The sequence below is a fragment of the Miscanthus floridulus genome, chromosome 9 (assembly GCF_019320115.1).
Source record: "Miscanthus floridulus cultivar M001 chromosome 9, ASM1932011v1, whole genome shotgun sequence".
Classification (NCBI taxonomy): Eukaryota; Viridiplantae; Streptophyta; class Magnoliopsida; order Poales; family Poaceae; genus Miscanthus; species Miscanthus floridulus.
The window spans coordinates 73,521,005-73,534,080 of NC_089588.1; the positions used below are offsets into that span (position 1 = coordinate 73,521,005).

Sequence of the window (13,076 nt, forward strand, 5' to 3'; positions counted from 1 at the left end):
GCCCTTGTTTGAGGGGCAGCTCCGCCAGCGTTTTGTCCTCCTTGGCGTCAGATGTGTGGTCCCCCGTAGTCCACGAGGATCTATCACTGCGCTGCTGTTACTCAGGGCGTATGTGGTGGCTTGAGCCAGGTAGCCATCTGGACCCCACGCAGACAAAATCGATGGCCTGGATTTGCCGCCTCGACCAGGCAGCATTGCCAGAGTCTCAAGCAACCCTCAGCCCCCCTCTCGTCGCTGTTCGCACGTCATTGCTACCCTCAACCGGCTGCATGGCCGCTTCCTTATGTCCTGCCACTGTACTACGAAACATGCCTTTACAACCCGCCTTCTCAACTGGTACACGCATTGGTAGTGACCGTGATGGTACCATCACAACCAATCTCCTCGGTCCACGGAGTATTATTACAACAAATATATATCGTTGACAGTAAAAAAAATATCACTTGGCTCGGCAGATTCAGATTGGTTGCCTTAGTGCATAACCTTATTCGGGTTGCTTAGGCCGTGTTTGGATTCTTTATCTGATAATAGTTAGCTAGCTAATATATTATTATCTGATTTGGTCTAGCTAGTGGGATAGTTGTTACTTAAGAATCCAGCTAACAATTAGTTAGTCTATTATCTATATCTGTTTGGATCCTAAAAGATAATTATTAGCTGATAACTACTATCTGTAGAGATCCAAACAGGGTCTTGGTCGAGTGCATTTGTTTATTATTACGTTTGGTTGGCCAAGTTCATTGGCTCACCCTAACTAGCGGGTGGCCAAGTGTGTAGGTCTAATCTCGGGCTAGGCGGCCAAGTGCACATGCCAACTCAGTTTCGGCTGTGTCTAGTTGGATGAAATTTAGGAATTTGGCTACTGTAACACTTTTGTTTTTATTTGGCAATTAGTGTTCAATCATGGACTAATTATGCTCAAAACGTTCGTCTCGCGATTTCCAACCAAAATGTATAATTAGTTTTTTTCGCCTACATTTAATGCTCCATGCACGTATCGCAAGTTTCGATGTGATGGCCACTGTAGCACTTTTTGGGAAAACTTTTTAGAACTAAACAAGGGCTTCGATGGGGGAATACATTCGGGTTAGTTAGTGCTACATCAGACTAGTGCAATGATTGATGATACATCGGTCCACGATACACTTAGCAGTCGCGTCAGTGATGTGAGGCGGTCGACAACAAGCTGATCAACGTTTAGATCAAGCGTGAAGGGACCGTGATGTCTAAGATATGGATAAATTAGATAACTTAAAACTTTTACTATAACTATGGTTTCTAGTCAACCTTAGCAAAACCTATACGTGAAAGTGAGCTATCTTGATATGCACTACGGTTTGCTGAGTGTAAAACTATCTCTACTGCAAAAGAGTATACAACTTAGGTACATAATGTAAATGTGAAAGCTAAATTGAGGCAGAGATGCAAACTCCCGTCAATTACTCCGGTGTTTTTACCGATGTACCAATAATCTCATGCTTTCCACTTATCCTTGTCGGAGCCCCTCGCAAGGGCCAAGCTCATGATCAGGTGACTCCTGAGGTAGCCCCCGATCCTTCTCCACGCATATGTGGATCTCTGAGATGGCCTTTCCTAGATCGTTTCCCGCCGTCTTCACTATCGAGCTTCCGACCAAATCACCGCGCGGCCTGGTTCCCTTTGGTACATCGTGGCGGCCGCAACACAAATGCGGTCGGTGTGGCCCGCAAGACTACAAGCCCTTTAATATACAACAATGGTGCGCGCAAGCACTATGTGAGCAAGAGGTGTGCAAACTTTACTAAACACTATGCCTAAGCCTATGCAAGCGCCAATATGGTTTATAAGTAGACTAAATACTTTGCAAAGTACTATTGCTAATCACCTAATGAAATCTTTAAGCATTTTATGGTTAGAACAACTAGAGATGAGCTCACCTAAACCTTCTTTACGCTCCAACTCCTTCCAGATGGCTAGATGGGGGGTATAATAGCCCAAACACTTGAAACTAGTCATTGGAATAGTACACAACTTTTTGTGTACTCACCGAATACTCCAATGGGGTCATCGTAGATTTTTCGATGCCTCTGCAAAAACTCGGCATTAGAATTTGACCATTGTTGACTGTTGGGCAGTCGTTTCTCCAAGCTAACTTCTCTGGTGCCATCGGACTTTTTCAGCGAGCACTTCCTCTGTTCGTGTTCCTGGCATCGAGCTCAACGGAGATGATGCTTTTTTTGTGGCCTGCACCAGAGTTTTCCGGCGCATCATTTCCCTCTCTGGTGGCGACTCTTTCATCCGGTACTGGTCTTCTGTCCACACCGGAATTTTCCCGTCGGTGAAAATTCTCTTTGGTGGACACTGTTTGCACGTAGTCCAATGTTGGCTTCTAGAATGCACCGAAGTTTTCCAGTGGGGCATAAAACCCTGGTTTCCGCTCTGCTGGCCACATTCTCCAGTGGTCTCTGCCTGAAGGCACCAGATAATTCCGGTGCTGCATAGCAGCTTCATTTTACTCAGTTTCTTCACATCTTTTCATCTTGGTCAATTTCATCTTGTGCCTTGGACTTCTTGCAATTTTTAGTCTCTTTAACATGGCTTCTAATGTCTTTCTCTTGAGGTGTTGATGACTCTGATCTCCATATTGACCAAGTCCAAGTCCACCTTACATCCGTTTGAACTTTCTTTGTATACTAGAAAAAATACTAGTCCAAATGGTCATGTTGTTTAGCAAACACCAAAATCAATTTAATGACACATGTCGGGTGCCATTTTCCTTACAATATCTCCCTTTTGTGATTGATGAAAACACGACCAAATCAAGCAAATAATAGATACAAATTGTAGAAATGACCAAAACAATCTATCTACATGCTTGGATGCAATGCAAGACCACGATATCAATTGAATGTAACATGACCCATGGTATCAAATTAAAAATCTTACCTTTGCTCTTACCAATTGAAGACATGTCCCCTTATATGGTATTATGGATTTAAGCCTCCCCTAACTTCGTAATCCACTTCCTCCCTTTCTATGACAAATTCTCCCCTATTCAAGAAATTTGAATTTGGTTTTTGTATTTATAATGGGTTGAGCTTACTTTTCCTCCCAAAAATTCTCCCCCTTTAGAATCAAACATAAAAAAAGAAGACACTAGTAGCACAAGGGAGGGTCAAATTTTGTGATCCTTGATATTTGGAGTGGAACTTGACTTTCGCATTACATAGACTAAGCTCCCCCTAAGTGTATGCATACATATAGTCAGTGGCAAAGCATATCCAAATGGTCATGTTGTTCAGCAAACACCAAAATCAATTTAATGACACATGTCGGGTGCCATTTTGTGATCCTTGATAGTCAGTGTATGCATACAAAATATAAATGAGATGTTTCATGGTTTATTTTGCATTGCTCACATAGTTTAAACGGGATGTTCTAAGATATATTTTGATTATTTACATAGTACCCTTGAGATGTTCTGCGGTTTATTTTAGGTTGCTTTTTAGAATTACATAGTACAACGTAGACGCTCACAACACGCACGCAAACTCACCCCTATGAATAGACTTACGCAAACCCTACCCTATGAGCACATCTGAAGGACTGAGCCGGCAGATCTTGAGATTCACGAAGTCACCACGGACGCCTCGCTGTCGACGGAGACGTCGCCTATCACTGAAAGCATAGCGCCGTTAAATCTTAGAATAAATCCAGGAAAATACGAGCACCCGTGACAAGTCGAGGACTTAAATCTGGGTGGACGGGTTCCACCACAAAGAATCTAACCAACTGATCTATGGTCAGTGGGAACGTATATTTTAGGTTGTTTGAGTAGTATCCTTTGGTATTCTTTTCTACTTTCCATTATATTACGTAACATTTTTATTTTGTCAATTTTTCCCTTATGTTTTCTTCCATCTTTGATTAATATTATTTTATATTTAAGTGATTCATTTATTTTATTTACTATATATTTCATAGCATTTGCTATTCATTTTTATTACCCTTTTTCTTCTTCATAATTTTACTCTAATTATCTATTTTAGTAATTTAATTTTTGGTTTTTATCATTTTATTTCTTGCACTCCATGAGATATACGTGATGTTTGTATAGTATATACGCGACGTTATATGATTTATTTTGGATGTTTATGATTATCAATGGTATATTCCACGATTGAGTATTCATATTACACCATTAAGGTGTTCTATGGCACCAATCATCATGTTCGACTACTTGGACAGTAGCGTTGTGCCGCCAGCATGTTTGTTGGCCCATTAATTTCTTTGTTGCCTAGAAAATAGCTTGTAAATGAATCATATTCATGCTAGATCATAGTTGTATGTATGCATTAAGGGCCTGTTTGGAATGTAGGATTAGAAAAGAGAGGAAAAGAAGAAAACATAGGGAAGGCATAGGAATGGGGTGATAAAAACAGAGGAACAAGAAAACATAGGTGAGGACCGAAGGTGAGGCTAGAATCTTTCTATTCTGTTCATATCTGTCATCCATTATCTGCTCATCTTCTTCGTAATCAAAGTGATGGGCTGTACAGCACGATGGCAGCAGGTTGTCAAAATTAGGATGGCGGCATTAAGCTCGAGCGTGTGATTAGATCAAGTAGCTTACTAGTTACAAGGTACCAAAGTTTGTTGCAGGCTTGCAGCTACCTTGGACTTCCCGTACGAAGAGAAAACAATGGAAAGAAGCAGATTTTTGGATTCATGTGAAATCACACCATTCATATAGGATTCCAGAGAAACGGAACTACATGTTCCTTCATTTCAAGCGGACAAATTATAGTCATTTCTTTGGATTGAGATTTCCTGTACTTTTCCTTTACGTTTCCATTGATCCAAACATAGCCTAAGGGGCTCTTTGGATGATGCCCTAGCTTGGGAGCTCTCGCCCAGGCAAGATTCCCAAGCCTGTAGGAAGCTATATCTACTTGGAATCATTGCTTGGGCCAGACAGGTTTCCTAGTCCTTCAAGCAAGCACACATTAAATAGTACGTAGATAGTCAAATAGACGATCTCCGTTGTATATGGTGTCTGTTCAGTTGTCTATAGACCTAGTAGAATAGTAATAGATGAACATCAACATGCACATCCACGTAAACTGAATCCAAGAAAAAGTTCACATACAATATATCTACGTCGAGTTTTGTCCCACGTTCAGCAAAAGTATTCCATCCAATCCAACCCGATCAGAAATCAGGCCCATCGACATCTCATCAAAAACAAAAACAAAAACAGGTCCATCGAGTTATCCAATTAACCAACAGCAGCAGTGCCAACATTACAATAGCCATTGGCCACCAGCCCCAGCGTGCTTCGAGCTCGAGCGTGAGAAGCTGAGTGACGGCCAGAAGCGAGGCGGCCAGGCGTGCGCACCACTGGTTGTGTTGCTGCCCGTCATGCTGCTCACGCTCAGCCTTCTTTCGCACGGCCACCGCGGCAGCCGTCAAGAGTCTGCAAGAGGTACCTCGTGGCAAGCGCGGAGAGCAACTCTCAAAAGAGTCTGCAAGAGGTCGTGGACATCGCCGTGCTCTCCAACGAGTTGCACGGTAGCCTCACGGCGACGCAGGGGCGAAGCTACACTAGGAAGAGGGGTGCAAAGGCACCTCCCAAAAATTGTAAAAACAATAGAATTAGTAAAAAAAAGGCGAAATAGCCATTTGGGCCCCTGAACTTTCACGCAAGGCTCAAATTGGCCCCTGAACTATCAAAACATCCACTTTAGTCCTTAATCTTCTGATTTACAACTCAATCTCGTCCATTCTGCATGATTGCTGGACACGTGGACAGCTGCACATGGAAAATGTACAACTCAATCACGGCGTTTTCATGTCCGTCTCTTTTCCTTCCTCTCGGCCTCGCCCTGTCTCTCTTTTCAGTACACAGCTGCAACAGAGGTATATCGTTGGAGTACAAAGGTGGAGTGTATGCCTACAGTCGGTCCTAGTCTTCTCGCTCCGTTTGCATCAGTGGAGGCAGCGGTGGCCTCATGGGGTGGTACGTGGCCGACCTCTCCATGGCAGCGGCTTCGACCATCCCCGGTCCCAGCGGGCTCGTCACCCCGCCGCCGCCGCGCGCCGCGTCGTCAAGCATGGGCGGGCACGACATGCTCCGTGTGTACGTCGTGGTGGACGCCTCGCGCGGGAGCGGCACAAGCACGGGGCGCCCCTCCCCGTTGCGCGCGCCCAGGACGGCCACGAATCGGTCGTCCTCCACGTCGTAGAAGTTGGCGGTCCGCACCTCCTGCACCAGCGCGCAGGTCCAGCAGAAGAGCCACTTGGCGCAGTCACCCACGGCCGCGCTGCCGCACCACCACCAGGCGGAGCGCCCCCCCGGGAGCTTGTAGAGCTTCCGCATCTGGGACCGCCAGAACCCGCCGTACAGGAAGCCGCAGAAGCCCAGGAGCACGCCCACGGCCACCACCGTGTCGCGGATCTCGTCGTCGTGGATGTTCAGCGCCGTCACGCTGAAGATGAGGAACGGCGCCACGCACAGCAGGATGGTGAAGGCGTGCACGTACATGTTGCCGAACCCGAGTCGCTCCATGTTCGAGCCGAACACGTAGAAGGTGCACGTCGCCGACAGCGCGCACACCGTGCCGTCGTCGCAGCAGTCGAACAGCCCGCCGCTCCACTCTGGGCTGCTCACCACCACGCGACGGTTGTAGATCTTGATCTCTACGTCGTCGTTCTCGGTACGGCTGTTGTGGTCCTGCGCCGCAGCAGCAGCTTCGGCCGGCGCTGCCGCCGCGGACTCCTCCGCGTCGGGCTCCTTCCGTCCAAGCGGGCTGTATGCGGTGTAGAGGCCGGCGACGATGGGGCACCCCGTGCCGAGGCCGTAGCCGATGTTGAGCGCCCAGTCCGGGCGGTCCTTGCGCGTGTAGCTCCAGAAGAGGGCACAGCAGTAGTACTGGGCGAAGCAGGTGACGTGCAGCAAGACCACCACGATGAGCATGTGCGCTCGGTCGTGCGGGCGCGAGGCGCCGTCCTTGCAGTACACCTTCTTGATCTCCTCGCGGTCTCCGTCGGGGCGCCACCGGAGGAGCAGCACCAGGTGGTGGAAGATCTTGGGGTGTGGTACAGGCACATGATGGTGAAGAGCGCGTTGAGGATCTGGTTGATCACCTCCGTCCACTTCTTGCGCCGCTCGTCGTCGGGGATGGCGTCGTCGAGCATGCCCGTCATGAGCATGAAGAGCAGCAGCAGCCCCGCGGCCACGAACGCCAGCCAGATGATCATCGCGAAGTTCTCGGGCTTCCTGCACCAGCTCACCGCGTAGGTCCACAGCTTGCTCCACTTGATCTTCCACACGAACGGCACGCGGAACTGCCTCCGCGGGCAGCGCCGCCCGCCGCTGTCGCCGTCGTCGTCTGAGTCTGCCGACTCCTGGTTGTGGCTACTCCTCCAGTGGAGGTGGCTGACGAAGGTGGAGCGGAGGAACCAGTCCTTGGATGGGTGGGCGCGAAGGAAGTCCAGGAACCGCCGCTTGCGCCGGCTCTTGCTGAGCGCGCCCTGTTCCACTGATGGGATGTAGATGTCGATGGGGATGAAGTCGATCAGCCTCATTGTCCCCGACGGCGTGCCAGGCTCGCCGTCGCCGACGACCTCGACGATCTCATGCCCGTCGAAGCTGCCAATCCTCGCCCTGTCTCTCTTTTCTCCGTATCGCCGTGAGGAAGGAAAAGAGACGGACATGAAAACGCCGTGATTGAGTTGTACATTTTCCATGTGCAGCTGTCCACGTGTCCAGCAATCACGCAGAATGGACGAGATTGAGTTGTAAATCAGAAGATTAAGGACTAAAGTGGACGTTTTGATAGTTCAGGAGCCAATTTGAGCCTTGCGCGAAAGTTCAGGGGCCCAAATGGCTATTTCGCCTAAAAAAAAGCAAGTTGTACGTCCCCACCTGCAGACCCTCGTTGACCCACCACAGAGCCCCGAGCCCAGCTCTTTTTCTTCATGTTGTGGTTCTGGTGCACCAAAACCAAGGACAAAAGGAAAAAAAAATGGGCAAGCTGCCGACCGAATCTGGCCCTTTGCGCTGCCATCAACGGGAGTATACTATTGCGAATCACGTAAGCGCTTACGCACGGTGCGTCGCTACGGGCGGCCAACACCAAACAGCGGAACTACTCCACCCAGCTTGCTGCGAAAGGCGACCACTACACACGTGGCGAGATTTGAGTAGCGTATAAGGAAGTGTACGTGGGACGAGTCAGGCATCTCATCCTCACCGCAAAAGTGTTGTGTTCCAAAAAGTTTTTCTAAAAAATGCTACAGTAGCCATCACATCGAATCTTGCGATACGTGCATGGAGCATTAAATGTAGACGAAAAAAAAGCTAATTGCACAGTTTGGTTGAAAATTACGAGACGAACGTTTTGAGCCTAATTAGTCCATGATTGAACATTAATTGTCAAATAAAAACGAAAGTACTACAGTAGCTAAAATTCTAAAGTTTGGCCAACTAAACGTGGCCTACAAAAAGCAAGTTGTTAGTGGAAGAAAGACACAAACTGACAATGGTTGGTGCAAATGCAGCATCTGCTTTCCGTGAAGATGCCTGCTGCAATTGTAAAATGAGGAATACATTTGTTTAAATGAGACCAGCTAGATGCAAGCTGTGAGCCCATACCAGCAAAGATCACCTGCTGCCCAAAGCCCCAGACTCCCAGTGAAATTCAAGCTGCAGGACATATCAAGTTTCTGCATGCAGATATGGACATTGGAAAGCAAGCAGAGGCCCTTTCATTCAGTGCTCGATGTTTTATTTTTTTTCATTCAGGTTGTGTTTAGTTCGCGAATTTTGAAAATTTGGCTACCGTGACACTTTCGTTTTTATTTGGCAATTAGTGTTCAATCATGGACTAATTAGGCTCAAAACGTTCGTCTCGTAATTTCCAACCAAACTGTGCAATTAGTTTTTTTTTCGTCTACATTTAATGCTCCATGCACGTATCGCAAGATTCGATGTGATGGCTACTGTAGCACTTTTTGGAAAACTTTTTGGGGAACTAAGGCTGTGTTTAGTTGGGTGAAATTCGGGAATTTAGCTATTGTAGCACTTTCGTTTTTATTTGGCAATTAGTGTTCAATCATGGACTAATTAGGCTCCAAACGTTTGTCTCGTGATTTCCAACCAAACTGTGCAATTAGTTTTTTTCTGTCTACATTTAATATGCTATGCACGTATCGCAAGATTCGATGTGATGGCTACTGTAGCACTTTTTGAAAATTTTGGTTTGGAACCAAACGTGGCCTAAACAAGCCCTGAGGCTAGGGATGGCAACGGGTCGGGTTCGGATCGGGTGGAGTCTCCGTGCACCCAAAACCGAAACCCGAAATCGAAACCCGAATCCGCCCCGAAAACCGATTCGGGTGGAAATCCATCACCAAAACCAAACCCGCGGATACCCGAAACCCGAACGGATACCCGAAACCCGAATGGATACCCGAAACCCGTGGATATATATACACATATTCACATGTATAAACAAGAGGCAACAAATAATAAATATTTTCATGAGTCAACTTTAAATAAATTTAACAATCTAAGTAAATAAATTATTATTAGTATATTATAAAACATGAGTTTTAATTCCAAATGATTTATTTCGGATATCCACTGGATATCCACGGGTGGGAAACCAAACCCGAAACCGAACCCGATTGGTTTCGGGGCCCCGAACCCGAAAACCGTGGGTGAAAAACCATCCCCAAACCCGAACCCGCAGAACCCGAAACCCGCGGATATCCGCACCAAACCCGATCCGTTGCCATCCTTACCTGAGGAATACATTTGTTCAAATGAGACCAGCTAGATGCAAGCGGTGAGCTCATACCAGCAAAGATCACCTGCTGCCCTCCCAGTGAAATTCAAGCTGCAGGACAGATCAAGTTTCTGCATGCAGATATGGACATTGAAAAGCAAGCAGAGGCCCTTTCATTCAGTGCTCGATGTTTTATTTTTTGTTCACAGAGGTCCCAGGGAACAAAGAGAATCTCATCTCCGTTATTTATTAGATATAACAGTGTAGGAACTTGGTATAAAACAGAACGCACCGACTGCTGGGAGAATCACGCCATTTTACTTTCACATTTTTTTTGTAATGACTGACATGAACGCTCAGATCTCGAGTGAAATTTTTATATTTTGGTCTCTTTTGAAAACATTTTTTACAAAAAGACCTATGCCAAAACGTTTGCTGAAAATAGACCATTTTTAGGCGTCTTAGAAAATGACGCCAAGGTATGAGGGTCGGCGTCGACTGACACGACGCCGAGGTCTTGCCACGTCACGGACGACCCCGGTTGACGGCGACACGGTGGCGCATAGGGTCCGACACGTCGGCGTTGTGTCAGCCAACGCCACAGGCCCAACCTCGGCGCTGTGGGACTACACGCCGAGGTATTGGCACCATCCGGCGCGTGGCCCAGGCGGCCCAACAACGCTTCGTGGCCCAATAGCTCGGCATGGGGTCACTTAACGCCGAGCCACCAGACTCGGCGCGGCCCGACTCAACGCCGAGGTCTGGGCTCTTGAAGCCGCGCCGCGACCCCCTTCTTCTTCCTCCCTCCATTCTGAAGTCCGGCACCGGCTCTGCTCTTCGGCTCCGCCCACGCCCCCACGAAACCCTAACTCCCAAAAGCGACCCTAGGTGTCCCGATCTCGTCTCCCGAAGCTTCCTCGAGGTAATGGTCCCTCCCCTCCTCCAATCTATCCGCGTAGATGTGCTTGCATTGTCTCTAATCATGTGGAATCATGGGTGTATAGTGTTTTGGTATATGTGTGTTTGCATTTGCAAAATGTATGGCTTAGGATGATTGAGTGCATTGTTGTTTAACTGTTTTATGTGCTGAACATGTTAGGTTAGTTTGGTTTATGACCAAAATAACTAGAAACCCTGGTGGTTTTCTTGATCTCAAACAGTTGGTGGTTGGTGCTGATCACCCCTTCCGCTCTCTAACAGAGTTTAAGTTTACGCACAACACAAGATGTTGGCTGGAGTTTGCTCGAGGAGTGATGCCAAAGCTTCAAAGGCTTGAGTTAGTCTTTGAAGCACGGAGGAGGGAAGGTGTTGGCTTTGATATTGGCTTGGAGAACCTTGCTTCACTTACACACGTCACCGTCGAGGTTGACTGTCAACGTGCCCGGATGAAGGAGGTGGAGGATGTCGAGTACAAGGTCAGGGATGCACTCGACATGCATCCAAACCATCCAACGCTCGAGCTTTCAAGACGTTTCGAAGGGGAAATGATAAAGGATGAGGACAAAGATGGTCACGAGCTGTTAGAGTAAAGGTAATAGATAGAATCACTGGGAAATTAATGCTCACCTATAGTTGCTTGTTCCTTTCATCTGACGTATCTGCTTTGCCTTTTGCAGTGATGAAGACTGGGAGTATATATGATAAAGGACGAGAACAAAGATGGTCAGGAGGAGTCCGAGGAAAGGTAATAGAATTATTGAGAAATTAATACTCACCTATAGTTGTTTGCTCCTTTCATCTGACGTAGCTACTTTGTCTTTTGCAGTTAAGATTGGGAGTCATCCTTCCACCGCCATCCCCAGTCCCCTATTTCCTTTGCCTGAGCTGAGGATCCACTTCTGCTTGCATGATTCGTCAGCTGGTTGTTCATTTCGACTTCTCCACCACCGTTGCCCTCTTTTTTACTCCGAGTCATTCCGTCCATCGCTCAAGTTCTGCTTCTAGTCTACACATTTCTTCACTTCTCCTATTTTCTTTCCTAAGTGCTCTGTTTTGTGTCCCCTTGTGCCACCCAATTAATTAATTATTCCTTAGCAAAGAAGCACCCACCTTTGTCGCACTTGGCAAATTGTTCTTCACTTTGTTTCCCGTGAAAAATGCACAGAAAATGAATCTACATTATTATTGCCAAAATATCATCTGATGTTGTTTTTGGAAAATGAATGCCCAAACTCCTTCGCCATCGTTGACAATTTGAGCCCGCCCTTGTTGTCCTTAAATAAAATATTTTTAAAAAAAAATATCTGTCATTCTGCTCCAACATATTCAGCGGATTGCTAAACCCAACTGGGGCATCATGTTGGATGCATTTTCTACCCACTTGACAAGCCTCGGTAGGTTTGCCTCACATTGAAATTGTTTCAAAAGTTGGTTGCTACCTTTATGAATTATGACCTTTCCAACATCTGTCGTAAGGCTTGTGTATTGGATGCAGTAGGCAATAGATACTAGAATTTTACAGATTTTCTGTTGCTCAAGTTCTAAATTTAATACTTGTAATTCATCCCTTTTTTGAGAAAGGTGTCTATCCCTTTCCCATTTATGTTTGCGATTTGTCATGACTATTGGGTTATACTATTACTTTAGGCCTTAGTTAAACCATGTATCACATGCCTTAGGTTAATTAGCACTATATTACTGTATTAACTACCTCCTTATGCTGTTGTTGGAACGAAATTTCATATAAATGTGCATGGATCCTATGTCTACAGGAAAGTATGCTCTCAATAGAGAAAATGCAACCCATGTATCCTAGTTGTGTAATCAAGTTAAGCTCACAGTAAAACTACATTTTCAGTACCTAGTGCTTGATGTTTTCTTCTATTTAGCACTGAATTTCTTTTATTGAGATTGCAAAACATCTATACTGACAGTTTTCAATAATAAGTTGCGATTTGGCTCACTAGGTGAAATTTTCCTAGATTTGTCTATGCTTGCATAGTACATGCTAACAAGAATATAAAAAGCACTTTTGGATACAACAGGCATGGTCCCATGTAAAATTTTGAGTATATATTATACAAATCATGTAAGTTGGATGGCTACATATCAATACCATGGGACTAGGATTAATATAACAACCATCCATGCTGATTAATATAGATGTTTTGGCCTACCATTGTTATGAATTGGTGATTTGAATTCCATGATTTGTGGTTTTACATAACTATGGATGTATGTTTAAAACCAAATTGTTTTAATGTTGTAACACCCAAAAATTTGGATCATTTTAAAATATGTGAATTTGATTTAATTGTGAATTTTTGTGACCATTTAAACTTAGAAAAGTAATAATTTTCGTTCAAT

General features: G+C 45.8%; 1 long non-coding RNA gene and 1 pseudogene across 1 annotated transcript; one reads left to right on the forward strand and one right to left on the reverse strand.

The window, feature by feature from the left end:
* Positions 1-5,944: 5,944 nt before the first annotated feature.
* On the reverse strand, positions 5,945-7,695 carry LOC136480083 (uncharacterized; annotated as a pseudogene).
* Positions 7,696-11,013: 3,318 nt separating this feature from the next.
* On the forward strand, positions 11,014-12,833 carry LOC136482147 (uncharacterized). The gene is made up of 3 exons (XR_010764984.1): positions 11,014-11,301; positions 11,387-11,454; positions 11,536-12,833. It is a non-coding gene; the product is annotated as an uncharacterized lncRNA (long non-coding RNA).
* The last annotated feature ends 243 nt before the right edge of the window (positions 12,834-13,076 follow it).